The sequence below is a fragment of the Triticum aestivum genome, chromosome 5B (genome assembly GCF_018294505.1).
Source record: "Triticum aestivum cultivar Chinese Spring chromosome 5B, IWGSC CS RefSeq v2.1, whole genome shotgun sequence".
NCBI classification, from domain to species: Eukaryota; Viridiplantae; Streptophyta; class Magnoliopsida; order Poales; family Poaceae; genus Triticum; species Triticum aestivum.
The window spans coordinates 539,570,335-539,597,385 of NC_057807.1; the positions used below are offsets into that span (position 1 = coordinate 539,570,335).

At 50.6% G+C, this 27,051-nt stretch overlaps 1 pseudogene; it reads left to right on the forward strand.

The window, feature by feature from the left end:
- Positions 1–18,603: 18,603 nt before the first annotated feature.
- LOC123116825 (RING-H2 finger protein ATL80-like) lies at positions 18,604–19,361 on the forward strand (annotated as a pseudogene).
- Positions 19,362–27,051: the final 7,690 nt, after the last annotated feature.

The window sequence follows — 27,051 nt, forward strand, 5'->3', positions numbered from 1 at the left end:
AGTCCCGGGTGAGATCCCGGACGTCACGAGAAGTTCCGGAATGGTCCGGAGGTAAAGATTTATATATGGGAAGTCCTATTTTGGTCACCGGAAAGGTTTCGGGTGCTATCAGTAACGTACTGGGACCACCGGGAGGGTCCCGGGGGTCCACCAGGTGGGGACACCGATCCCAGAGGGCTGCGTAGGCCAAGTGTGGGAGGGGATCAGCCCCAGGTGGGCTGGTGCGCCCCCCCACCAAGGCCCAAGGCGCAAGGAGAGTGGGAGGAGGCAAAACCCTAGGTCCAGATGGGCCTTAAGGCCCACCCTAGGGCGCCCCCTCTCTTCCCCCCCCCTTGGCCGCACCCTAGATGGGTTTTGGGGGCTGCCGCCACCCCTAGGGAGGGAACCCTAGATGGGGGCGCAGCCCCTCCCCTTCCCCTATATATACTTGCGGTATTGGGGGCTGCAAAACACATGAGATGAAGTCTCCCAAGGCGCATCCCTACCTCTCTCCCTCCTCGTCTCTCGTAGTGCTTGGCAAAGCCCTGCTGGAGTGCCACACTCCTCCATCACCACCACGCCATTGTGCTGCTGCTGGACGGAGTCTTCCCCAACCTCTCCCTCTCTCCTTGCTGGATCAAGGCACGGGAGACGTCACCGAGCTGCACGTGTGTTGAACGCGGAGGTGCCGTCCATTCGGCACTAGGATCTTCGGTGATTTGGATCACGACGAGTACGACTCCCTCAACCCCGTTCTCTTGAACGCTTCCGCTCACGATCTACAAGGGTATGTAGATGCACTCCTCTCTCTCGTTGCTAGTCTCTCCATAGATAGATCTTGGTGACTCGTAGGAAAATTTTGAATTTCTGCTATGTTCCCCAACAGTGGCATCATGAGCTAGGTCTATTGCGTAGATTTTATGCACGAGTAGAACACAAGTTGTTGTGGGTGTTGATTTTGTTCAATATGCTTACCGTTACTAGTCCTATCTTGTTTCGACGGTATTGTGGGATGAAGCGGCCCGGACCGACCTTATACGTACACTTACGTGAGACAGGTTCCACCGACTGACATGCACTTGTTGCATAAGGTGGCTAGCGGGTGCCAGCCTCTCCCACTTTAGTCGGATCGGATTCGATGAAAAGGGTCCTTATGAAGGGTAAATAGCAATTGGCATATCACGTTGTGGCTTTTGCGTAGGTAAGAATCGTTCTTGCTAGAAACCCATAGCAGCCACGTAAAACATGCAAACAACAATTAGAGGACGTCTAACTTGTTTTTGTAGGGTATGCTATGTGATGTGATATGGCCAAAAGAATGTGATGAATGATATATGTGATGTATGAGATTGATCATGTTCTTGTAATAGGAATCACGACTTGCATGTCGATGAGTATGACAACCGGTAGGAGCCATAGGAGTTGTCTTATTTATTATATGACCTGCATGTCAATGATAACGCCATGTAATTACTTTACTTTATTGCTAACTGTTAGCCATAGTAGTAGAAGTAATAGTTAGCGAGACAACTTCATGAAGACACGATGATGAAGATCATGATGATGGAGATCATGGTGTCATGCCGGTGACGATTGTCGGTGTCAAAACCGGCGGATCTCGGGTAGGGGGTCCCGAACTGTGCGTCTAGGCGGATGGTAACAGGAGACGAGGGACACGATGTTTTTACCCAGGTTCGGGCCCTCTTGATGGAGGTAAAACCCTACGTCCTGCTTGATTAATATTGATGATGTGGGTTACAAGAGTAGATCTAGCACGAGATCAAGGAGGCTAAACCCTAGAAGGTAGCCTATGGTATGATTGTTGTTCGTCCTATGGACTAAAGCCATCCGGTTTATATAGACACCGAAGAGGGCTAGGGTTACACAGAGTCGTTTACAATGGTAGGAGATCTACATATACGTATCGCCAAGCTTGCCTTCCACGCCAAGGAAAGTCCCATCCGGACACGGGACGAAGTCTTCAATCTTGTATCTTCATAGTCTTGGAGTCCGGCCGATGATGATAGTTCGGCTATCCGGACACCCCCTAGTCCGGAACTCCCTCAGTAGCCCCTGAACCAGGCTTCAATGACGACGAGTCCGGCGCGCATATTGTCTTCGACATTTCAAGGCGGGTTCCTCCTCCGAATAATTTATAGAAGATCGTGAACACCAGGATAGTGTCCGGCTCTGCAAAATAAATTCCACATACCACCGTAGAGAGAATAATATTCACACAAGTTCAATCTGCTGACGTATTCCGTGGCGTGACGTCACACCACAACCAAGCCTTTATTTGAAACGTTTTTTATTGTACCACTTCAGCGCGTTTAGCGAAGCGGTTTCCTTGGCACGTCCTGTCGAAGCAAAGATCGTGTTCCCCTTATTCCGGGATTCCCATCAATACGGACGTGGGTAACCCAACCGCGCCCGTTGCCACGCCCCCTCCATCGAAGGCGGGTTCCAAACGGTCACGGGGACGGCTCTTGGTATTCTTCCTCTTTATAATGAGACCAAGGCCCGTTCTGTTTATTCAATCTTCTATCGAATCCGCCCCTCTCCCTGAGTTCCAACACCCAGGGCTCCGAATTCGGGTACCTTCGATCCTCGACAATGTCCGTCCTGATCTACGAGGCCGGTGGATGCCCTCCTCCGTCACGGAGGAGGACGTGCTAAAGCTGAGAGATGCCAGGTATTTAACCTACGAGATTTCGCATAGGCTGCCTGCCCGAGGGCAAGTTATCCCAACTCCCGAGCCCGGCGAGATCGTTGTGTTCATGTCTCACTTCCGTCGGGGTTTAGGCTTCCCGACGGATCCCTTCATGAGGGGGCTCATGTTTTACTATGGGCTGGAATTCCACGACCTGGCTCCGGAGTCCATCCTCCATATCTCATCATTCATTGTCGTTTGTGAAGCCTTCCTCCGCACTACCCCTCACTTCGGCTTATGGCTCAAAACCTTCAACGTGGAGCCGAAGATCATTGAGGGGCGTCAGGCAGAGTGCGGCGGGGCGGTTATAAGAAAGAGGGCCGAAGCTCCATGGCCCAAGGGCTCCTTCCAAGAGGAGCTCGGCTTGTGGCAACAGGAGTGGTTTTATATCACCGCTCCCCGGGGCAGCAGGCAGAAGCCGCCGCCCGTCTTTCGCTCGGGCCCTCCACAGCAGCTGACGTCATGGGTCAACAAGGGGCGTGACTGGGGGTCGCCCAAAGACGTCCCCCTGTTGCAGGACCGGATTCGAGTCCTCCAAGAAAGGGAGATCAATCTGGTTGCAGTGGTGCAGGTCATGTTGATCCGGCGCCTACTGCCCTGCAAACGTCGCCCCCTCCGCCTGTGGGAATTTAATCCGGAGGGGCCGCGAGCTCTTCAACACTTCATGGGTTTGACTCCCATGGAGATGTATAAACTGTTCTTCGGATCGCAAGAGACGCATCCGGAATTGACCGAGGACGCTGGCCTAAGCTGCAATCGCCCGGATACTCAAGTAAGTAGCCCTGTGTCCGGACACACCATCCATTTATTTATCGTGAGCTTGCCTTTTAACCAGCTATCCCTGGACAGGAGTGGATAGCGCAAGCAAAACTGATACGGTGTCCGGCCCCCCTCCCTGAGACCACGCAGGATCCTGTGTTAATTAAAATGTTGGAGGTTGCACCTTCAAATGAGGGCGAAGGGGGGCACGGGGAAACTGTCACCTCTGCCAAGGAGGCATTTAATAAGGGAGGAATCAAGAGTCTTTCCTTCCAGGGGGAGAAGCGGAACGCTTCCGAAGACCCGGAGGCCAAGGCCTCAAAGCGGGGAAAGAAATCTGTACCGGAAGGTCCTGCGCTAGAAAGCACCCCGGCCGTACTGTCTCCTCGGAGGAATCAGCCCTCTAACGAGCCGTAAGTAAAAAAGGGGATTTTATAATTATTAGACACCCCTGCTTAATGTCTAAAGGTAACCGAAGTTTTTACCTTGTAGTTCGGATCTCAGCCCATCTCAGCACAGCTCATCTTCGGGAGACCTTCGTCCGGAGATGATGGAGAGCGAAACGCCTCCATCTGCCGCCCCATCGCACGGGGCGGACGACTCTGAGGTGTCGTCGCGGAGGGTCTCCTCGAGTCCGGTGGGGCCGGAGAGTTCGGCACCCATTGGAGTACGGCCGGTGGAGCTGCAGGATTTGCTTAATAAGGCGTCCATCTCAGAAGATCACCGCTCATTAATGGGTAATGTGATTGAGAGAATCTTGTCTGCCGAAAGCGGGTTGTATGAGGCCGTCGGAAGTTTACTGGCGGGATTTGAGGTAAGGAAAAAATGACATACCTGTTGACAGTTTTGCACATGGAGTGCGCCCTATATAGTAGCCCCTGAGACTTGGTATGCTGTCAAAAACGGCAGCGTGCCTAGGATCATAATCTCAGTTATTAACTGTTGCCTTTCCTATGCAGGTGGCGGAACGTTCGGTGGCCAGCCGGACGGATGGATTCGCCGAGCTGAAGAAGCAACTCGACGCTGCAGATGCGGACATCTCGCTGGTCAATAAACGACTTGATGAGTCACAAGGTATGTGATTTCACCGTGGTCGCTTAGTAAGGGAGCTGATGCCCATTCCTTACAAGTTGTATGCTTGATGCAGATGGTGCTGCTGCTGTGGAAGACCTTCGAGCAGAACTTGCTCGGGCCAAGGAGCAGGCCAGAAAAAGCAAGGCGGCTGCCTTGAAGGCAGCGGAAGAGCTAGAAGCCGAGAAGGCTGCTCACTGCCGAAGCAGGGAGGAGATGGCCGAAATGGCCGTGAAATTAAAAGTTGCTACTGACCACCTGGAGGTTCTTGAAGGAGAACACCGAGCGGAGCAAGAGGACCTGAAGAAGGCCGATGCCGAAGCCAAGGATGCCCGTAGTGCGATGCGGGCTATGAAGGAGGAACTGCGTCAGGTCGGAGACATTGTGGCTGGAAAGCCCTTTATGCTGCGTAGGAAGTTCACGGATCCCAAGTATGCTCAGCTGGGCCGATTGTACGGTGCGGAGGATCCTTATCTGGACTTGGCGGCGAGTGCGGCTGACGCAGTCGTGCACTTTCGAAGCCAGGAGGATCATGAAATGGAAGAGCTTTTCTGGTCTCAATTCCATAGTCCGGAGCGTCCACTTCCGTTGAGTGATCGGCTGGTTGAGTGGGCTGAGCTGAATAGATTGTCCGGACTGGCCATGACGGATGTGGTAACTCATCTGTGGCCGAAAAGCCCCAAGTCGAAGAGTTATTTTGGCTTGTTGCAGCAATTCCTTGGGGCAGTGCCGCATATTAAGGCGATGAAGCGGTCGGCATGCATAGAAGGTGCGCGGATGGCTCTCGCCCGTGGTAAAACATACTGGGCGGAGATAGATGCCATCGCTGTTGCGTCCCGTGGTTCGGACAAAAGCCGATTCCCCACCGAGCATTACTTTGAGGAAGTCCTGCAGGGCGCTCGTATAATAGAGTCGCGGTGCTCGAAAGATGTTATGTTTGAATGACATGTATGATTTCTAAGATCATGTTTATAATGCAATGACTTTTTATACTTGTGTGTTCAAGTATTGAACTATCTCCTGTGCGGTCGTATATGTATGTATAATCTGAAAGATGGCAGTCTTTGGCTTCAGCCTCCACGCACATGGTGCGGGGGTGTTTGCAAAAAGAAAAACGCTTTTTCACGCTTAATCCAACGTCTTGGTCCTTTTAAGGAGGTGATAGCATAGCAAACTGGGCAACCGGACTATAACGCTTTATCACTTTCACTTAGCCATAGGAGCTCGAATGTGGGGCTACTATATAGCCCCTGATGGCACCGCGCTTCTCCGAACTTGGGGCGCGTATGTGCCTGACCGGGAAGCGGTCCTTCGTCAAAGTGGAGGAATTCTAAACATTCCAATGGTCGATCGAGTGGTTGACCAGTCTCTCGCTATATCATGACAGTCAGTTTTCGGCTTTCTCTACTGAGGTGCTCTCCCGGCCGAACCGGGGCACAATCGCAGTAGTTCTCCTGGTGCCGCGTTAGCCGATGAGACGGAATGTAAGGCAGCAAAACACAGGAGCCGGGCAAACCCAACATTTGACCAAAGACATGATTCGGAGCTGATGCATATAAGGCCTAACTCGAGACGCCGAACACTCCCTGAGGTGTTCGGTCTTTATGATATCGGGCAGAATAAAGCCCTAAGCCCCTAGTGTCCAGGTACAGGCGGGAACTTCTGACGCGGCCGATGCCAAAATGCCAGCCTCCTCCTCGGCTCTGGTGGGAAACCGGGGGATGTGTATCAATAAGAGATAGTGAGAAAGGTTTACGCAGGGTCTTAATCTGAAAAGAATTCTTGCAACGGGTCCCTACTGCACGTCTGCGCCTGTGTCTCCGTTGTGCTATATCCTGGACGGGTGTAGCACGTGCTTCATCTGTAAAAGAGAAGGACTTAGTTTCTAAGAAATATCGTGCAAAAAGTGTATCAAAATAAAGTATAATTTGGAAGATGAAGAAAGTTGAGCTTTATTGGCTTTCATCATTTATGCGCGCGGCCCCATAAAAAAAGGGGGGTATGCGGCTGGGAAGCCCCTTGCCGGACTCGTCTAACCATGTCCGAGGTCTAAATGACCTGTTTTTAGGGGCTTTGACCTGCAAGGTCGGAATAATGTGTGGCTGTCTAGGCAGCCGCACATTCTCCGTGGTCGAGGGACACCTGGAGTTTTAAGAATATGCCACGTGGACCGGGCATTTTTAAGCGTAAGAGACACGTAATGCGGTATTGCATGAAAGCGCGTGAAAGCTGCACGCCCCAGTAGTGCTTAAGGGCTACTGCTAAATGGGGCGATGGAGGGTGAGCTTTTCGCGATGGAGGTTGTCGGATGAACCGAACACGACCCCTAGTGGTACAGAGCCTGTAAAATTGGCTAAAAAGGCCTGGCGTCACTCCTTTGAAGGAAGTGCTGCTATAACGAATTTTGGTGGGTTCTATCCCCAGTCTGCGGACGGTGTCCTGGTATAGCAGGGGTCGCGCTGCGTGTTATCACGTGAAGTGAGTTCACTATTTTGACTTCTAATGGGAAAGTCTTTTGTTTTCCGGAGCGCTGCTTTTGGGTTTCGTCACTGTCACTTGGTGTGTCGAGCCCTTTGTGTTCGGCGTTAAGTCGGCCGGACTGCTTGAAGACCCAACAATCTCTGTGGGTATGGTTTGCAGGCTTCCCGGAGGTACCGTGTATTTGACACGGTCTATCCAGAATCTTGTTGAGGTTGGATAACTCGTCACTATTATCCTTTAAGGGCAGTGTTTTGTTGTTCGGCCGAGAGCTTTTGAATCCGGCGTTGACCGCCGTACTATTTGGGCCATTCTCCTTGTTCCGGCGCTGATCTTTTTTGCGTCGTGATTTCCCATTTCCATCCTTGATTTCAGATGTACTCGGGTCGCTGGTGCTGCATCTAGCCAACCAGCTGTCTTCCCCCGCGCAAAAGCGGGTCATGAGACTTGTTAGTGCGGCCATTGTTCTTGGTTTTTCCTGGCCGAGGTGTCTGGCGAGCCATTCGTCTCGGACGTTGTGTTTGAAGGCTGCCAAGGCTTCAGCGTCCGGACAGTCGACTATTTGGTTCTTTTTAGTGAGGAACCTGTTCCAGAATTTGCGTGCTCATTCTCCGGGCTGTTGAGTTATGTGACTTAAATCATCTGCATCCGGAGGCCGCACATAAGTCCCCTGAAAATTTGCTCGAAACGCATCCTCAAGCTCTTCCCAACTCCCAATCGTATTTTCTGGGAGGCTTTTAAGCCAATGCCGGGCCGGCCCTTTGAGCTTGAGGGGAAGGTATTTTATGGCATGGAGATCGTCTCCTCTTGCCATGTGTATGTGTAGAATATAATCCTCAATCCAGACTCCGGGGTCTGTTGTTCCGTCGTATGCCTATGTGTTTATGGGTTTAAATCCCGCTAGAAATCCATGATCTAGTACCTCGTCGGTAAAACATAGTGGGTGTGCGGCGCCCCTGTATTTGGGTGTGCCGTTGTCTTCAAATGCTCGGTTGGTTGTGTTACTTCCTCGAGTCTTCTTTTTTAGCCCATAGATAGACCTGGCCGGGTTATCCTTTTTCTAAAGATCTTTATGCAGATCATGTGCCGGCTTGTGTGTGGCGCCCCGTGTTGCTCTTGGCCTGTCATCTGGTCGTCTATCCGGCCAGGCGGCCCCTTTCTTTTTTGACTGCGGGGGCTCGAAGGCCTCCTCGTCAAATTCAAGCAACAACTTGCGCTTCGGGTAGCTCTTTGTCTGGTGACTAGTGCCATATTTATCTGCGGTGTTGAGTACTTTGCTCCATCTTATTCTGAGTGTGTCTTCCGCTGTTTTGAGCTTTCGCTTTTGCTTCTTCAAACTTCTTGCAGTGGCGACGAGCCTGTTATGGAGATTCATATGCTCTGGTGATGTGAGATCATCTTTGCCGGGGATGGGTTGCTTGTCCGGTTCATGTCCGGCTGGCTGCTTGTTGACGTGTGCGTTGTCCACTACTTCACCCTGCTCTAGGGCCGGGTCCATATGGGTACCGTTTTTGTCGATGCCGGTCTTCGGGCGGCGCTTGCGTCGCCGCTTTGTTTGTCTGTTGGGGGAGTTGTCCTTCACCACGTCCCGTTTTTCCTCGTTGTCGCTTCCTTTTGGTGTGTCCACCATGCATACATTGTGGGATGGGGTGGCTTTCCTGCGCCCGTTAGGCGCTGGTTCTTGGTCGTCTCCGGCATCGTCGTCCATACCGTCGATGTCCTCGGAGTCGTAATCTAGCATGTCGGTTAGGTCGTTGACAGTGGCTACCAAGTGGGTGGTGGGTGGGCTCTGAATTTTTTCGTCGTCCGCATCCCAACCGTCTTGGCCGCAGTCCGGCCAGGCCTCTCCTGATAACGAGAGGTACTTTAGCGAACTCAAGATGTCGCCAAAAGGTGAGTGTTGAAAGATGTCCGCCGCGGTGAACTCCATGATCGGCGCCCAATCGGATTCGACTGGAGGGGGCACGGGAGGTCCGGAGTCCGGCAAGGAGTCCGGCACCTTGGAGTCACGAGCTTCATGGGGGACAAGATCGATGTTCGGCTCTATCGCCGTAGAGGTTGCAGCCCCCGAGGTGGTGTCTAGCCATCCATCCTTGGTCGCGCAGTCGGCTCCGAGTCGAAGATCGGAGCGGGTTCGAGTGCGGCCTCCAGGGTACTGTCCGGCTGCAGAGCTAAATCATGCCCATCGTGATAGTACGGCACGCTCGGCTGTGGCTCGAATCCGTCGAGGATCAAGTCCCCGCGGATGTCAGCCATGAAGTTCAAACTTCCAAATCTGACCAGACGGCCAGGGGCGTAGCCTTCGATCTGCTCCAGCTGGCCAAGCGAATTGGCCCGCAGTGCGAAGCCGCCGAATACGAAGATCTGTCCGGGAAGGAAGGTCTCACCCTGGACTGCATCGTTGTTGATGATCGAAGAAGCCATCGAGCCTATCGGTGACGACACAAAGGAACTCTCAATGAAAGCACCAATGTTGGTGTCAAAACCGGCGGATCTCGGGTAGGGGGTCCCGAACTGTGCGTCTAGGCGGATGGTAACAGGAGACGAGGGACACGATGTTTTTACCCAGGTTCGGGCCCTCTTGTTGGAGGTAAAACCCTACGTCCTGCTTGATTAATATTGATGATGTGGGTTACAAGAGTAGATCTACCACGAGATCAAGGAGGCTAAACCCTAGAAGCTAGCCTATGGTATGATTGTTGTTCGTCCTATGGACTAAAGCCATCCGGTTTATATAGACACCGAAGAGGGCTAGGGTTACACAGAGTCGGTTATAATGGTAGGAGATCTACATATCCGTATCGCCAAGCTTGCCTTCCACGCCAAGGAAAGTCCCATCCGGACACGGGACGAAGTCTTCAATCTTGTATCTTCATAGTCTTGGAGTCCGGCCGATTATGATAGTTCGGCTATCCGGACACCCCCTAGTCCGGAACTCTCTCAACGATGATGATCATGGAGCCCCAAAGATGGAGATCAAAAGGAGCAAAATGATATTGGCCATATCATGTCACTATTTGATTGCATGTGATGTTTATCATGTTTATGCATCTTATTTGCTTAGAACGACGGTAGTAAATAAGATGATCCCTCATAATAATTTCAAGAAAGTGTTCCCCCTAACTGTGCACCATTGCGAAAGTTCGTTGTTTCGAAGCACCACGTGATGATCGGGTGTGATAGATTCTAACGTTCACATACAATGGGTGTAAGCCATATTTACACACGCGAAACACTTAGGTTGACTTGACGAGCCTAGCATGTACAGACATGGCCTCGGAACACAAGAGACCGAAAGGTCAAACATGAGTCGTATAGTGGATACGATCAACATGAAAATGTTCACCGATGATGACTAGTCCGTCTCACGTGATGATCGAACACGGCCTAGTTGACTCGGATCATGTATCACTTAAGATGACTAGAGGGATGTCTATCTGAGTGGGAGTTCATTAGATGAACTTAATTATCCTGAACATAGTCAAAAGGTCTTTGCAAATTATGTCGTAAGCTCGCGCTTTAGTTCTACTGTTTTAGATATGTTCCTAGAGAAAATTTAGTTGAAAGTTGATAGTGGCAATTATGCGGACTGGGTCCGTAAACTGAGGATTGTCCTCATTGCTGCGTAGAAGGCTTATGTCCTTAATGCACCGCTCGGTGTGCTGAACCTCGAACGTCGTCTGTGGATGTTGCGAACATCTGACATACACGTTTTGATGACTACGTGATAGTTCAGTAATGTTAAATGGTTTAGAATTGAGGCACCGAAGATGATTTTGATACGTCGCGGAACATAGGGGATGTTCCAAGAGCTGAAATTGGGATTTCAGGCTCGTGCCCACGTCAAGAGGTATAAGACCTCCGACGAGTTTCTTAGCCTGCAAACTAAGGGAGACAAGCTCAATCGTTGAGCTTGTGCTCAGATTGTCTGAGTACAACAATCACTTGAATCGAGTGGGAGTTAATCTTCCAGATGAGATAGTGATGTTTCTCCAAAGTCATTGCCACCAAGCTGCTAGAGCTTCGTGATGAACTATAACATAATAGGGATAGATATGATGATCCTTGAGCTATTCACGATGTTCGACACCGCGAAAGTAGAAATCAACTAGGAGCATCAATTGTTGATGGTTAGTAAAACCACTAGTTTCAAGAAGGGCAAGGGCAAGAAGGGTACTTCATGAAACGGCAAAACAGTTGCTGCTCTAGTGAAAACCCAGGTTGAACCCAAATCCAAGACTAAGTGCTTTTGTAATGAGAGGAACGGACACTAAAGCAGAACCACCCTAGATACTTGGTAGATAAGAAGGCAGGCAAGGTTGACGAAAGTATATTGGATATACATCATATTAATGTGTACTCTACTAGTACTCCTAGTAGCACCATGGTAATAGATACCGGTTCGGTTGGTAAGTGTTAGTAACTCGAAATAAAAGGCTACGGAATAAACGGAGACTAGCTAAAGGTGAGATAACGATGTGTGTTGGAAGTTTTTCCAAGGTTGATGTGATCAAGCATCGCATGCTCCCTCTACCATCGAGATTGGTGTTAAACCTAAATAATTGTTATTTCGTGTTTGCGTTGAGCATAGACATGATTGGATTATGTCTATCGCAATACGGTTATTCATTTAAGGAGAATAATGGTTACTATATTTATTTGAATAATACCTTCAATGGTCTTGCACCTAAAAGAATGGTTTATTGAATCTCGATCGTAGTGATACACATGTTCATGCCAAAAGATATAAGATAGTAATGATAGTACCACCTACTTGTGGCATTGCCATTTGAGTCATATTGGTATAAAACGCATGAAGAAGCTCCATGTTGATGGATCTTTGGACTCACTCGTTTTTGAAAAGATTGAGACATGCGAACCATGTCTATTGGTATATACGCATGAAGAAACTCCATGCAGATGGATCGTTTGGACTCACTTGATTTTGAATCACTTGAGACATGCAAATCATACCACATGGGCAAGATGACTGAAAAGCCTCGTTTTCAGTAAGATGGAACAAGAAAGCAACTTGTTGGAAGTAATACATTTTGATGTGTGCAGTCCAATGAGTGCTGAGGCACGCAGTGGATATTGTTATGTTCTTACTTCACAGATGATTTGAGTAGATGCTGAGTATATTTACTTGATGAAACACAAGTCTGAATTATTGAAAGGTTCAAGTAATTTCAGAGTGAAGTTGAAGATCTTCGTGACAAGAGGATAAAATGTCTATGATATGATCATAGACATGAATATCTGAGTTGCGATTTTGGTACACAATTGAGACATTGTGGAAATTGTTTCACAACTAACACCGCCTAGAACACCATAGTGTGATGGTGTGTCCGAACATCATAGCTGCACCCTATTGGATATGGTGCATACCATGATGTCTCTTATTGAATTACCACTATCGTTCATGGGTTAGGCATTAGAGATAATCGCATTCACTTTAAATAGGGCACCACGTAATTCCGCTGAGATGACACCGTATGAACTATGGTTTAGAGAAACCTAAGCTGTCGTTTCTTGAAAGTTTGGGGCTGCGACGCTTATGTGAAAAGTTTCATCCTGATAAGCTCGAACCCAAAGCGAATAAACACATCTTCATAGGACACCCAAAACAGTTGGGTATACCTCCTATCTCAGATTCGGAAGCAAAAGTAATTGTTTCTAGAAACGGGTCATTTCTCGAGGAAAAGTTTCTCTTGAAAGAATTGAGTGGGAGGATGGTGGAGACTTGATGAGGTTAATGAACCATCACTTCAACCAGTGTGTAGCAAGGCATAGGAAGTTGTTCATGTGGCACCTACACCAATTGAAGTGGAAGCTGATGATAGTGATCATGATGCTTCGGATCAAGTCACTACCGAACCTCGTAGGGTGACAAGGATGCATACTACTTCAGAATGGTACAGTAATCATGTCTTGAAGGTCATGTTGCTAGACAACAATGAACCTACGAGCTATGGAGAAGCGATGGTGGGCCCGGATTCCGACAAATGGCTCGAGGCCATAAAATCCGAGAGAGGATCCATGTACGAAAACAAAGTATAGACTTTGGAAGAACTATTTGATGGTCGTAAGGCTGTTGGGTACAGATGGATTTTAAAAGTAAGACGGACAATGATGGTAAGTATCACCATTAAGAAAGCTCGACTTGTTGTTAAAATGTTTTCTGACAAGTTCAAGGAGTTGACTACGATGAGACTTTCTCACTCATAGCGATGCTAAGAGTCTGTTGGAATTATATTAGCAATTACTACATGATTTATGAAATCTTGTAGATAGGATGTCAAAACATTGTTTCCTCGACGATATTCTTGAGGAAATGTTGTATGTGATACAACCAGAAGGTTTTGTCAAACCTGAAAGATGCTAACAAGTGTGCAAAGCTCCAGCAATCCTTCTAAGGACTGGAGTAAGCATCTCGAAGTTGAAATATACGCTTTGACGAGATGATCAAAGATTTTGGGTTTATACAAAGTTTATGAGAAACTTGTATTTCCAAAGAAATGAGTGGGAGCACTATAGCATTTCTGATGAGTATATGTTGTTGACATATTGTTGATCAGAAATGATGTAGAATTTCTGGAAAGCATATAGGGTTATTTGAAAAGTGTTTTTCAATGGAAAACCTGGATTAAGCTACTTGAACATTGAGCATCAAGATCTATAAGGATAGATCAAAACGCTTAATAGTACTTTCAAATGAATACATACCGTGACAAGATTTTGAAGGAGTTCAAAATAGATCAGAAAAGAAGGAGTTCTTGGCTGTGTTATAAGGTGTGAATATTGAGTAAGACTCAAGACATGACCATGGCAGAAGAGAGATAAAGGACGAAGGTCGTCCCCTATGCTTCAGACGTAGGCTCTATAGTATGCTATGCTGTGTACCGCACCTGAAGTGTGCCTTGCCATGAGTCAGTCAAGGGGTACAAGAGTGATCCAGGAATGGATCACAGGACAGCGGTCAAACTTATCCTTAGTAGCTAGTGGACTAAGGAATTTTCTCGATTATGGAGATGGTAAAAGAGTTCGTCGTGAAGGGTTACGCCGACGCAAACTTTGACACTATTCGGATTATTCTGAGTAGTAAACCGGATTCGTATAGTAGAACAGTTATTTGGAATAGCTCCAAATAGAACGTGGTAGCTGCATCTAGGATATGACATAGAGATTTGCAAAGCACACACGGATATGAAAGGTTCAGATCCGTTGACTAATAACCTCTCTCACAAGCAAGATACAATCAAACCCCATGGGTGTTGATTCATTACAATCACATAGTGATGTGAACTAGATTATTGACTCTAGTGCAAGTGGGAGATTGTTGGAAATATGCCCTAGAGGAAATAATAAAATGGTTATTATTATATTTCCTTGTTCATGATAATTGTCTATTATTCATGCTATAATTGTATTGACCGGAAACTGCAATACATGTGTGAATACATAGACCACAACATGTCTCTAGTGAGCCTCTAGTTGACTAGCTCGTTGATCAACATATGGTCATGGTTTCCTGACCATGGACATTGGATGTCATTGATAACGGGATCATATCATTAGGAGAATGATGTGATGGACAAGACCCAATCCTAAGCCTAGCACAAGATCGTGTACTTCGTATGCTAAAGATTTTCTAAATGTCAAGTATTTTTTCCTTAGACCATGAGATTGTGCAACTCCCGGATACCGTAGGAATGCTTTGGGTGTGCCAAACGTCACAACGTAACTGAGTGGCTATAAAGGTGCACTACGAGTATCTCCGAAAGTGTCTGTTGGGTTGGCACACGAATCGAGACTGGGATTTGTCACTCCGTGTGACGGAGAGGTATCTCTGGGCCCACTAGGTAGGACATCATCATAATGTGCATAATGTGATCAAGGAGTTGATCACGGGATGATGTGTTACGGAACGAGTAAAGAGACTTGCCGGTAACGAGATTGAACAAGGTATCGGGATACCGACGATCGAATCTCGGGCAAGTACTATACTGGTAGACAAAGGGAATTGTATATGGGATTGATTGAATCCTTGACATCGTGGTTCATCCGATGAGATCATCGTGGAACATGTGGGAGCCAACATGGGTATCCAAATCCCACTGTTGGTTATTGGCCGAAGAGTTGTCTCGGTCATGTCTGCATGGTTCCCGAACCCGTAGGGTCTACACACTTAAGGTTAGATGACGCTAGGGTTATAGGAAATAGATATGCGTGGTTACCGAATGTTGTTCGGAGGCCCGGGTGAGATCCCGGACGTCACGAGCAGTTTCGGAATGGTCCGGAGGTAAAGATTTATATATGGGAAGTCATGTTTTGGTCACTGGAAAGGTTTCGGGTGCTATCGGTAACGTACCGGGACCACCGGGAGGGTCCCGGGGGTCCACCAGATGGGGCCACCGACCCCAGAGGGCTGCGTAGGCCAAGTGTGGGAGGGGACCAGCCCCAGGTGGGCTAGTGCGCCCCCCACCAAGGCCCAAGGCGCAGGGAGAGTGGGAGGAGGCAAAACCCTAGGTCCAGATGGGCCTTAAGGCCCACCCTAGGGCGCCCCCCTCTCTTCCCCCCCTTTGCCGCACCCTAGATGGGTTTTGGGGGCTGCCGCCACCCCTAGGGAGGGAACCCTAAATGGGGGCGCAGCCCCTCCCCTTCCACTATATATACTTGAGGTATTGGGGGCTGCAAAACACATGAGATGAACTCTCCCAAGGCGCAGCCCTACCTCTCTCCCTCCTCGTCTCTCGTAGTGCTTGGCGAAGGCCTGATGGAGTGCCACGCTCCTCCATCACCACCACGCTGTTGTGCTACTGCTGGACGGAGTCTTCCCCAACCTCTCCCTCTCTCCTTGCTGGATCAAGGCACGGGAGACGTCATCGGGCTGCACGTGTGTTGAACGCGGAGGTGCCGTCCATTCGGCACTATGATCTTCGGTGATTTGGATCACGACGAGTACGACTCCCTCAATCCCGTTCTCTTGAACGCTTTCGCTCGCGATCTACAAGGGTATGTAGATGCACTCCTTTCTCTCGTTGCTAGTCTCTCCATAGATAGATCTTGGTGACTCGTAGGAAAATTTTAAATTTCTGCTACGTTCTCCAACAGGGGGTAGGGTTTATAGTAGTGGTATAATTTTGTGAGGGGTCTAGTAGGCACTGCGTTTTACAAATCGGCTTATCGTCTCGTTTTCACGTACGCATTGCTTTGTAGCAGCATTTGACCACCCAGCGATGCAAGTGCAACGCCGGACGGGGCACCAACTTTCCCTCAGAATCGATTCGAGTGTTCCTTGGCCTCTCGCGCCCCGTACCCCCAAGTACTATATATTTCTGCTCCGGCCACCGCCGGCGGGATCAATCCACGTCGATCCGTGGGTAAATTAAAGAGCAAATCTTTCCTGCTAACCATTCAGCAGGAACAAATTACGCTAATCATGTGGGTGTTTGACCATGGAAGGGTTAGATATACAAATCTTATCCTGCGCGCGCCCTGGGTGGGGTATGGAAGCTCGACGTTGCATCCTCCTTTCTTCTTCAAGCCAGAAGTCGACGTTGCTTCCTCACACGTTGTATCGTGCCTAGCCTCTAATCTAGAAACAAGTGCACTTGTTTCATCTACAGCCTTTAGGCTAGCTAAAAGTGCACGAACATATACTAGATTTTGCTGTATCAATATATCGATGTACTCTTCTTCCCAATACCAAAACTTGCATCCATTCTACACAATAAAATTTAAAGTTAGCACAACTAATCTAATCCGAAAGCACAAACCGAAGCTAAAAAAAGCACGTACCCCATCGTTTAAGCATTTGATGAACACCCATCCGGGATGCTTCGGCGTTGTAGACACGCGACGCACGATCATCCTTGGGCAGTGATCGCACTTGATGAGGGGCAACGGTGCGTCGACGAGCTTTTGGGCAAGCACCGAGCCCGGCCGGCCGTCATTCGTGTATCTGCCGGCGGGCCATCGTCGGTGCAGATCTGAGTGGCTAAAGGACGAGCCACTGCCTGCATGTGGCATTGCGTGCCAGGGCCTTCCGGCGAGGTGCCCGGCCAGTCCATGGCGCGACCCGGCCTCCCACAGCCGGGCGAGCTCAAGACCGACCGGATCCGCCCCGAATCCGGCCGGCGGATGCGCAAACCAGGTGGCCGTGGTTGGGTAGCTCGGCGGCGACGAGGGGAAGGGGCTGGGTGAGCGCGCGTCCGTGTTGCATGGCCGCAATGGCAGCGGCGGCGGCAGCGGGCGGCGAGTGGAGAAGAGTGGAGTGGATGCGGCCGGAGGGAGGGAGGGTGGCGGATAGAAAAAGGCCCGCCCTATGCCACCGACGGGCGGGCCAGGGGAGGGCCAGGAAAGGACACGCGCAAACGGCCGGCGTGTCCACGTGGTGTCCGTTTCAACCCAAAAACGGCGCAAAATTGGGCCGCGAATGGGTCGAAAGCGGACACAAAACGGACAAAAGTCTGTTTGCTCCCGCGCGCTGGGCCGCCCGGTTTGTCCGTTTTACCTCAAACGGACGGGTCCGGATAGGATAGAGTCGTGCGGTAGAGTTGGCCTTATGCCAGGGCCGGAGAGGAGCGGAGCACGTGTTGCCGGGCAATTTGCGCCGTGCCGTGTGCTACGCACGCACGCACGCCGGCCAATCCTCCCCGTCAACAGTGGGCTCTTTGATTTGGTTTCCGGTGGACATGGCATGGCCTGTATTCACCAACCAAGTCGCAAAGAAGCACAAGCATGCATGCATTGAACCAAGACGATTTCTCTATGTGAACACCGTGGACTATAGGACGCGTTAGATCAGGTGACCAAGTGTATGTTGGTCCTTGGGATCGATCACAGGCTACTCCTGGCAGGCGGGCATGTGCATGCGTACGGCGCCTATGTTATCCGGATCCACTTTTGATTTGGTTTGGCTTACACACGTACCTGACGTGGCGGACCACCCTACACATGGGTCTGCTGACTCTGGTCGGTCTCACATTGATCCTGCTCTAAGGTACGTGGTCGCCACGGGTGATGCTACTTTTCTTCTTACTCCAATTGTCCCTTCGATCATCGGCGTTTCGTTTGTCTTCTGCTCCGGCCTTTGGCCGTGGAATCTCTCTCACATATGGCCTTTGCCCCTCTTTCAGACGACATCATATTCTCATTTCCACATCCGATAGATCGGTTCACTACACTTAAGATGCATGGCTGTCGCATGCACTGTGACTACTGACTAGGAGCAAAGTGATAGTAACATTGTAATGTCTGCATCTCCGCTTGAAGTTGCACCATTATTGATTATACAAATAATACTGTAAGAAAAGAAAGACTAGAAGTGGCATAGGTTTATTAGTCCAGACCGACCGGTCGCACCTAATTTGGAAGGTGACATGTGCCCAGTTGTAGCAAAAAAAGAGCCAGAGAATGAAAAAGGCAGACAGAATGGGGCTTGCAATGAAAACATGCCACAAGAAAGTGATAGTCCCACTAAGCATGAGCTTCATTATGAATCATATCCCTCCACCTAAGCCACTTGGAGCATGAGCCAATCCCAGACCCTATAAAAACTCAGCACCCAGTACCCAACACTTCCCTCCTCCAGTCCAGTCCTCCTCCCTCCCTAGTACCCACTCCACACAGAGACCTCCCCGCTCTCATCTCATCCTGTCTCACACAGAAGAGAAGGAACGAGAAAAATGCCGCGCCACCTGCTGCAGCAGTCCGTCGACCACCTCGCCGCGCTGGCCGCGCCTCCGGCGGCCGCCATGGCGCGCGGCGGGACGAGCGTGCACACGGAGACGCTGCTCATCCTGGCGGCGGTGCTCTGCTTCCTGCTCTGCGTGGTCGGGCTGGCCATGGTCGCGCGCTGCTCCCGCCTGTGCAACCCCTCCGCTTTCTCGGTTGACGCGCCGGGGGCAGTCGCGGCGCCGGGCAAGGGGATCAAGAAGAAGGCGCTACAAGCGCTGCCAACCGTGTCCTGGCGGCGGCGACGAGGTGCGCGTGCTCCCGACGTGCGGCCACGGCTTCCACGCCGCCTGCGTCGACGTCTGGCTACTGTCCAACTCCACCTGCCCCTCCTGCCGGCGCGCTCTCGTCGTCGCGGCCGCCCAATCGCCGGCAGCCACCGAGTCTCCCACTCCTCAAACGTGCTGTGAGCGCGCCGACGCCGTCGCGGCTGCGCAGGCCACGGTCGCCGGCCGCTGTCGTTCGTCGGCACAGTAGCCAGCCCACCTCTCACGTTTGCTAGTACTCCAGTAAGCTCGCAACGTAAATATACGACATATGCATGTATATATGGTCGCTCACGTACATACGTACTACAAAGTGCAAACTGTACAGCGTGCGAGGATGCATCACTTGGCTGTAACATTTCGTGGATGTGTAAATACTTGTACATCACCTTCTTCAGTTAATTTAGAGGTTTTTTACGGTCTAACAAATGCCGGTTAAAGGTACGTTTGTGTTGTTGCACATACAGTATAAAACGCACGTACAGCATCTACTCTTTAGCTAGAAAAATATCATCGTCCGTCGTCACCAAGATGCATGCATGTCGATCCATCGCTTTGGCGCAAGAGGGGTGGGTAAAGCAAAGCGTGGTCAAGTGGAGGGGGGCGTCGATCACGGCGGCGGCGCGGCGGTCGTGCTCATCCCCGTCGTGTCCCGTCGCGTCGCGTGGTAGCCAGCTACCGGCAAAGGTGGTGGCGCCGGGCGCGCGGGACTTTTTTCTTCTTTTTTTGCGGGGAACGCGGGATTTTTTTGGCCGCGATGTGATGTGACGCGATGCGTACAATAGGTACGCCGGGCTGCACGGACGCGTGTGCGTACGGACGGAGGACCATCGCAATGAATGAGCGCTCTCATACGATTCATGGTTACTCGTCGACGGTCGACCGGTCTGTGTCCTGCGGTCCTGCCCAACCACCCATTCTCATTGAGCTGTGCTATGCACACGATAAAATTTAGACGACCCATGCACGATAAAGTAAATCCAGCCGGACATGCGTGCATACATCGAGACATCTGCCGCTGGATTTTCATGTCGTGCATACATCGGCCACAAGGATCGTGCATGAATCAGTTTCGGTGTTCAAATGCTACTACAAAGCAACGCGTGCGTGAAAAGGAGATGATAAGCCGATTGGTAAACGATACCCACACGATTTGAGAACGATGTAGAAGATCACACCATCAAATGCACATCAGCAGCACTGATACACCGTAGGATACGAGTGTCGGCTGCATGTCGTCTCTGCAGTTTCGGCTGCACAACAGTTTCGTTTGTAAAGCACAGTGCCTACAAGACGGGCTTTGCTAGACCTACGAAAATTTTGGTACGGAAGTTACGTAAAGAGTGATGTGGGCTGGTTTGATTGGAATTCACCAGGCCCCACCCTGAAAATAAGGGGGGAGATTAGTGGGATGAGGGAAGGAGACTTCCTTTTCGTAACTAATTTACGTAGTTAGTTCGTATTTTTGCTACTAGACACATCGCAAAATTGTACTACTACTATAAACCCTACCTCCCTCCCGTTGTCAACACCCGCCTGATTGGTGGCTCCTCGCTCGCCGCCGCAATCCGTCGTAATCGAAGAAGGCCGTAATCGCAGCTCGATCCACCAGCTCTTCCAGCGATCGACGTTGATTGATGCCGCCGGCCAGCCCAAAGTAGAAATGGTGTACTCGAGATTGGTGCGGAGCGCGATTTGACGGGGAGATTAAGAGCAACTTCAACGCAGCGATCCAAACCGACGGTCATTTTGCCTACGTTTCGTCTGTTTGGGTCAGTATAGCGGATGAATTGGCCACTTTTTCGTTCGGGTTACTCAGTGCGCCCAATGGTAGCCGACCATTTTTGACATGCCCGTCTCGACATATCGTTAAACACGTAGTAGCCAGTGGAGCTAGCAGCGGCTGGGCGTCGGCAACATTTCGTCTGGTTAGCCAATGCGCCGGCAGGGAGGAGCGGCAGAGAGAACCGAAGGCGGGATGTGGTGCGTGGATGGGTGGGCCAACGGAGACAGAAAAGCAAGAGAGAGAAGTGGGTCTACGGCAGGTAGATCATGCCTCGCATGTGGCAGATAGAGACAGACAAAGAGGACACAAAAAATATCTGCTTTGTTTTCGGCTTCAACAAGAATGTGACCCAAATTTACACCAAAAATGAGTCCGTGCGGACAGAAAACAAACAGTAAATGAGAATGAGCAACTCCAATGGGCCGACCCAAACGGACGACGCTTTTGTCCGTTTGGGTCGGCCGCCCGTCCGGCGTCCGCCCTTTTTTAGATTTGGGTCGGTAGCGCGCCGAACGCGTCGATCCATTCCATGACCGCGCGCGCTTTAGATCATGCCAGCGGCCATGTTATCACCCTGGTTTTGGCGCTCCAGCGCGCGGGAAAGGTTCGCGCGGGGGGGGGGGGGGGGGGGGGGGGGGGGGGGAGATCGGCCTAGCGCGCGCTGGTTTTGGCGCTTCAGAGCACGGGAAAGGTTCACGCGCTTGTTTTGGCGCGCCGCGGCCGGCGCTCGTTATAAGAAGACGCTTCCTCCACACTCAGTCCGCCGCCCACTTGTCTCACCCCCTCTCACTAGGCTCGCCGCCTCGGCGCTTCGGATTTTTGCGGAATCCGCGGGCGCCGCTCCATCGCCTTCTCCTCCGAGATCTTGTTTGGCGAGAAACGCCTCATCCTCGGCACTTTCAACACCGCAGAGGAGGCGGCCCGCGCATACAACGCGGCGCCGTGGCGCCTCATGCAGCCTAGTCGAGAGATGAATTTTCTCGACGTGTCGAGCCAACGGGCGCAGGATCTCACGCCTCTCCCATGGCTTTTCACCGACGAGGATCGTCGTGTCCACCGGAGGCGGCAGCGTCGCCTCGCCATCGCCGAGATGGACGTGGAAGCCTTGGTGGTGTGGCACGAACGCTTCCCGCACGACACCGTCGATGAACGCCAGTTCTACAAGCAAAGAAGGACAGAGAGGGAGGCGAGGAGGACGGAGCGAGCCGCCTATCGGGAGGACAAGCGTGCGCGAAAGCAGGCCGCTCAATAAAAACTGAAGCTATGAGAAACATCGGGGTGGGACTTCGAGGACGAGCGGGCTGCTGACGCCTACATTCAGACGTCGAAGGAGGACATTACCGAGTCGGAGTCGGAAAGCGACGAGTAGTTGATCTTTTCTTTTATCTCTGTACGCTAGAACTATCTATATATCCTTTTTCTATCGGAAAAAATGGCCGGCAGCGTCGGCGACGAAGCAGGTGGGCGAGGGTGTCCGCCACCGACTAGCGGGCCCAGGGAGGAGAGAGGGCGAGCGTGTGCGTCCGTCTTGTGTCCGCGCCGACACAAATCCAGCTAAAAAAGGACCGGAAATGGGTCGACAAATGAACAAAAGCGGACGCACGTCCGTTTGGGTCGGCGCGTTGGGCCGATTTTTCTGTCTGCGTTTATCCAAACGAATGGCGGCGGACGAAATGGATCACCCCATTGAAGTTGCTCTGACCACCCAGCGATGCAAGGGCACCGTCGGCCGGACGAGGTACCAACTTTCCCTCCGAATCGATTCGAGTGTTCCTTGACCTCTCGCGCCCCGTAACCCCCGAGTACTATTTCTACTCCGGCCCCCGCCGGCGGCACCACCGATCAATCCACGTCGATCCGCGGGTTAATTAGAGAGCAAATCTTTCCTCGCTAACTTGTCAGCAGGACCAAATTACGGTAATCGTGTGGACGTTTGACCATGGAAGGGATAGATATACAAACTTATCCTGCGCCCTGGGTGGGTGGGGTGTGGTGCTCGATCGAGTAGACAATTCTCTTTTACGCTTTGCTTTGCCAGTTTGCCTGCCTTTGGAGCCCGTTGGTTAGTTCTAACCACACATGATTGTCGATTGACATCTAGATAGATAACAAGTGGGGGAAAGGAGCTTAAAGAAAACGTGATCGGTGATCGAGTTAAAAGACAAAGGGCAAAGGTGGCAGGTGGGGGAGGTGTCCCAACTCGGGCGGAGTGGCCGGGCGGGCCGCCGTCCCCAACTCCAACGGCCGGCGTTCGTCCGCCCGTCCATGCATGGCGTCGGGATGGCGCTGCCACTAACTAGGGCATCAGGCCAACTCCACCGGCGACCCCATCTTGCCCGGGTGCGTCCATTCGGGATAAAATGAACGAATAACGCAGCCCAACGCGCGGCTTCAAACGGACAAATGTCCAGAATCCGTCCGTTTTCGATCCATCCTCGGCTCAAAGTTGTGCTTGGTTTGGGGTGAAACGGACGCGCGCGGACGGCCGGGACGCACGCCCTTGTCCCCCCGTGGCCCGCCTGTCGAGGACACTAGCAGTCCCTCCCTCTCAACGCTTCGACCCTGTCTCTCCTGCCCCACCCCGCCGCCGGTGCCGTCGCTATTCTCCAGCCGCCTCCTCATCGCGTAGCCGCCGGCCGTCCATACCAAACCACGTGGCCGCCATCACGCCCGCGCTTCGCCGTTTTCGGCGTAGTTTTGGCCGTCGATTGGAGGAGGTTTGGTCGTCGTCGTCTTTGCCGGTGGCAGAGGAGACACGACCGTCGCGCGACGTACCACGGCGGCCGCGGCAGCTTCGGACGGCTCTAGAGCGGCCAGTAGCCGGCCGGCAACCACCCCTGCTGCATCGAGGTGATCATCACGGCCTCTTCACCACTAGGACCGCAAGGTGTTTGGCATTTTGCCCAAAAAGGTATGGACAGTGGGGACGAGTTCTTCTTCCACCACTTCCTTTGTTTATCGGATGATTCATCGTCTGATAATGAAGATCTTGTGGTGGTTGCACTAGTCGTTCACGACCACATTCAACGGCAGCTTCCTCGGTACAGGGGGTCAGTCCTTGGCCGTGCTCTCAACCTGAACCGCAACAGGGAGAGAGGCCACGCCCTGCTCTATGCCGATTACTTTTCAAACAAACCGCTCTTCAAGCCGGATAAATTCCGCCACCTTTTCGAATGGGAAGGCATGTGTTCAATCGTATCCGAGAGGGAGTGGTCTCTCATGACCCATACTTCGAGTGCAAGATGGATGCCCTTGGCAAGCTTAGGTTCTCCTCTTACCAGAAGTGCACCGCGGCCGTCCGCATGCTTGCCTATGCAATTTCAGGCGATTTGGTGGATGAGTACGTGCGTATGAGCGAGACAACATGTCTGATGTCAATGTACAAGTTCTGTCAGGCTGTGATCGAGGTGTGTGGTCCAGAGTACTTGAGGCAGCCAACTGCCGCTGATACAGAGAGATTGTTGGCAACCAACGCAGCTAGAGGCTTTCCAGGCATGCTTGACATCATAGATTGTATGCACTGGGAGTGAAAGAACTGTCCATTTGCTTGGCAGGGCCAGTACAAGGGGCATGTAGGCGAGTGCACTGTTATATTAGAAGCGGTGGCATCGCAGGATCTCTGGATATGGCATTCTTTCTTCGGCATGGCAGGTTCTCACAATGATATCAACGTGCTGCAACGTTCTCCAGTCTTCGCGAGGCTTACAGAAGGCCGCTCCCAACCTGTCAACTTTGAGATGAACGGCCACCAGTACAACAAAGGATACTATCTAGCTGATGGCATATATCCTCAGTGGTCAACTTTTGTGAAGACAATCTCGAAGCCCCAAGGTGAGAAGAGAAGAGATTTGCCCAAATGCAAGCGAGTGCTAGAAAGGATATGGAACGTGCTTTTGGTGTGCTTCAATCTCGATGGGACATCGTTCGATACCCTGCACTGTCATGGGATGAAAGGAAGCTTTGGGAGGTGATGACTGCTTGTGTGATCATGCACAACATGATCGTCGAGGACGAGCGTGATGACAATATCTTCGACCAAGGATTTGATTTTCAAGGTGACAATGTGAAAGCACAAGTGCTCCCTAGGTGGTTTTGGTAATTAATGACAACATATCTCTTGTTGGACTAACACTTTTATCTAGTATGTTTCAGATAAGTTCAACACTGGAGTGGCATGGACTAAAGGATGTGGGAAATCCTTCAAGATGCTAAGGACAAAGGATTTGCTCAAGGTTCAAGCTCAAGACTCTTCATTTTACATTTTAGTGATCCAAGATCACATTGAGTCTATAGGAAAAGCCAATACTATCAAGGAGGAATGAGGTGTTGCTTAATGAGCCTCTTGCTTCAAAGTGCTTAGTGATATGCTCCAAATACCCTCAACTACTTTCCCACTTCCACACATATGTCTTAAAACTAAAGTCAAACTCGGCCCCACTGATTCTTTCTATCCGGCGCCACCGAGTTTGGATGTCTTAGCCACTGCCACAAACCCTAGGCAAATCGGTCTCACCGATAGGGATCTCGGTCTCACCGAGATGGGATTGTTATCTCTCTGTGTATGTCCATTATCAAAATCGGTCTCACCGAGTTTGAGCAAATCGGTACTACCGAGATTACAATGCAAACTCTCTGGTTAACTTATTATCAAAATCGGTCCCACCGAGTTTGATAATCGGTCAAACCGAGTTTGCCTGACCAACTCTCTGGAAAGCTTATTACCAAAATCGGTCCCACCGAGTTTGTGTAATCGATCTTACCGAGATTACGTTATGCCCTAACCCTAACCGAATCGGTCCCACCGAGTTGCATTTCGGTCCCACCGAAAACCCTAATGGTCACATTATTTGCTAAATCGGTCTGATCGAGTTTAACGATTCGGTCCCACAAAGTTTGGTAGATTGTGTGTAACGGTTAGATTTTGTGTGGAGGCTATATATACCCCTCCACCTCCTCTTCATTCATGGAGAGAGCCATCAGACTGAACCTACACTTCCAGCATCCTATTTCTGAGAGAGAACTACCTACTCATGTGTTGAGGCCAAGATATTCCATTCCTACCATATGAATCTTGATCTCTAGCCTTCCCCAAGTTGCTTTCCACTCAAACCCTCTTTCCACCAGATCCAAATCCTATGAGAGAGAGTTGAGTGTTGGGGAGACTATCATTTGAAGCACAAGAGCAAGGAGTTCATCATCAACGCACCATTTGTTACTTCTTGGAGAGTGGTGTCTCCTAGATTGGCTAGGTGTCACTTGGGAGCCTCCGACAAGATTGTGGAGTTGAACCAAGGAGTTTGTAAGGGCAACGAGATCGCCTACTTCGTGAAGATCTACCGCTAGTGACGCAAGTCCTTCGTGGGCGACGGCCATGGTGGGATAGACAAGGTTGCTTCTTCATGGACCCCTCGTGGGTGGAGCCCTCCGTGGACTCGCGCAACCGTTACCCTTCGTGGGTTGAAGTCTCCATCAACGTGGATGTACGATAGCACCACCTATCGGAACCACGCCAAAAACATCCGTGTCTCCAATTGCGTTTGAATCCTCCAATCCCTTCCCTTTACATTCTTGCAAGTTGCATGCTTTATTTTCCGCTGCTCATATACTCTTTGCATGCTTGCTTGCTATATGTTGTGAATGTTAAACTTGTGCCTAAACTCCACTCAAACTTTAAAGAAACTTAAAAACTGCAACTTTGGTACTTAGTGTCTAATCACCCCCCCCCCTCTAGACACCTCTTCTCAAGGTCCTACAAGTGGTATCAGAGCGTTGTAAAAGTGTTTTGGGAAGCGTAGAACCCTTTGTCTCGGGCCGCATGTATATATTGGGCAAAGCCTTGGCATACAAGTTTACAGGAGGAGATCGACCAGATCGGTCGTTACAGAAAGATCGAGAAGCAGAAGAAGAGATAGAACAGAATACAGAATTTAAACAAACTCTATCCCTATACAACTTCTACTATACGTATATTCCAACACTCCCCCTCAATCTAAACCTCAAGGAGCTTTGCCAAGGTTAAGATTGTACTTGAAATCATTCAACCTTCTTTCAGTAAGAGGTTTTGTAAAACCATCTGCGAGTTGATCTCCTGTGGGAATAAACCGAATCTCCAGAAGCTTTCGAGCTACTCTTTCTCTGACAAAATGGAAATCAACTTCGATGTGTTTTGTTCGTGCATGAAAAACAGGATTTGCTGAGAGGTACGTTGCACCAATATTATCACACCATAACCTCGCAGCCTGTGGAGTTTTAATTCCAAGCTC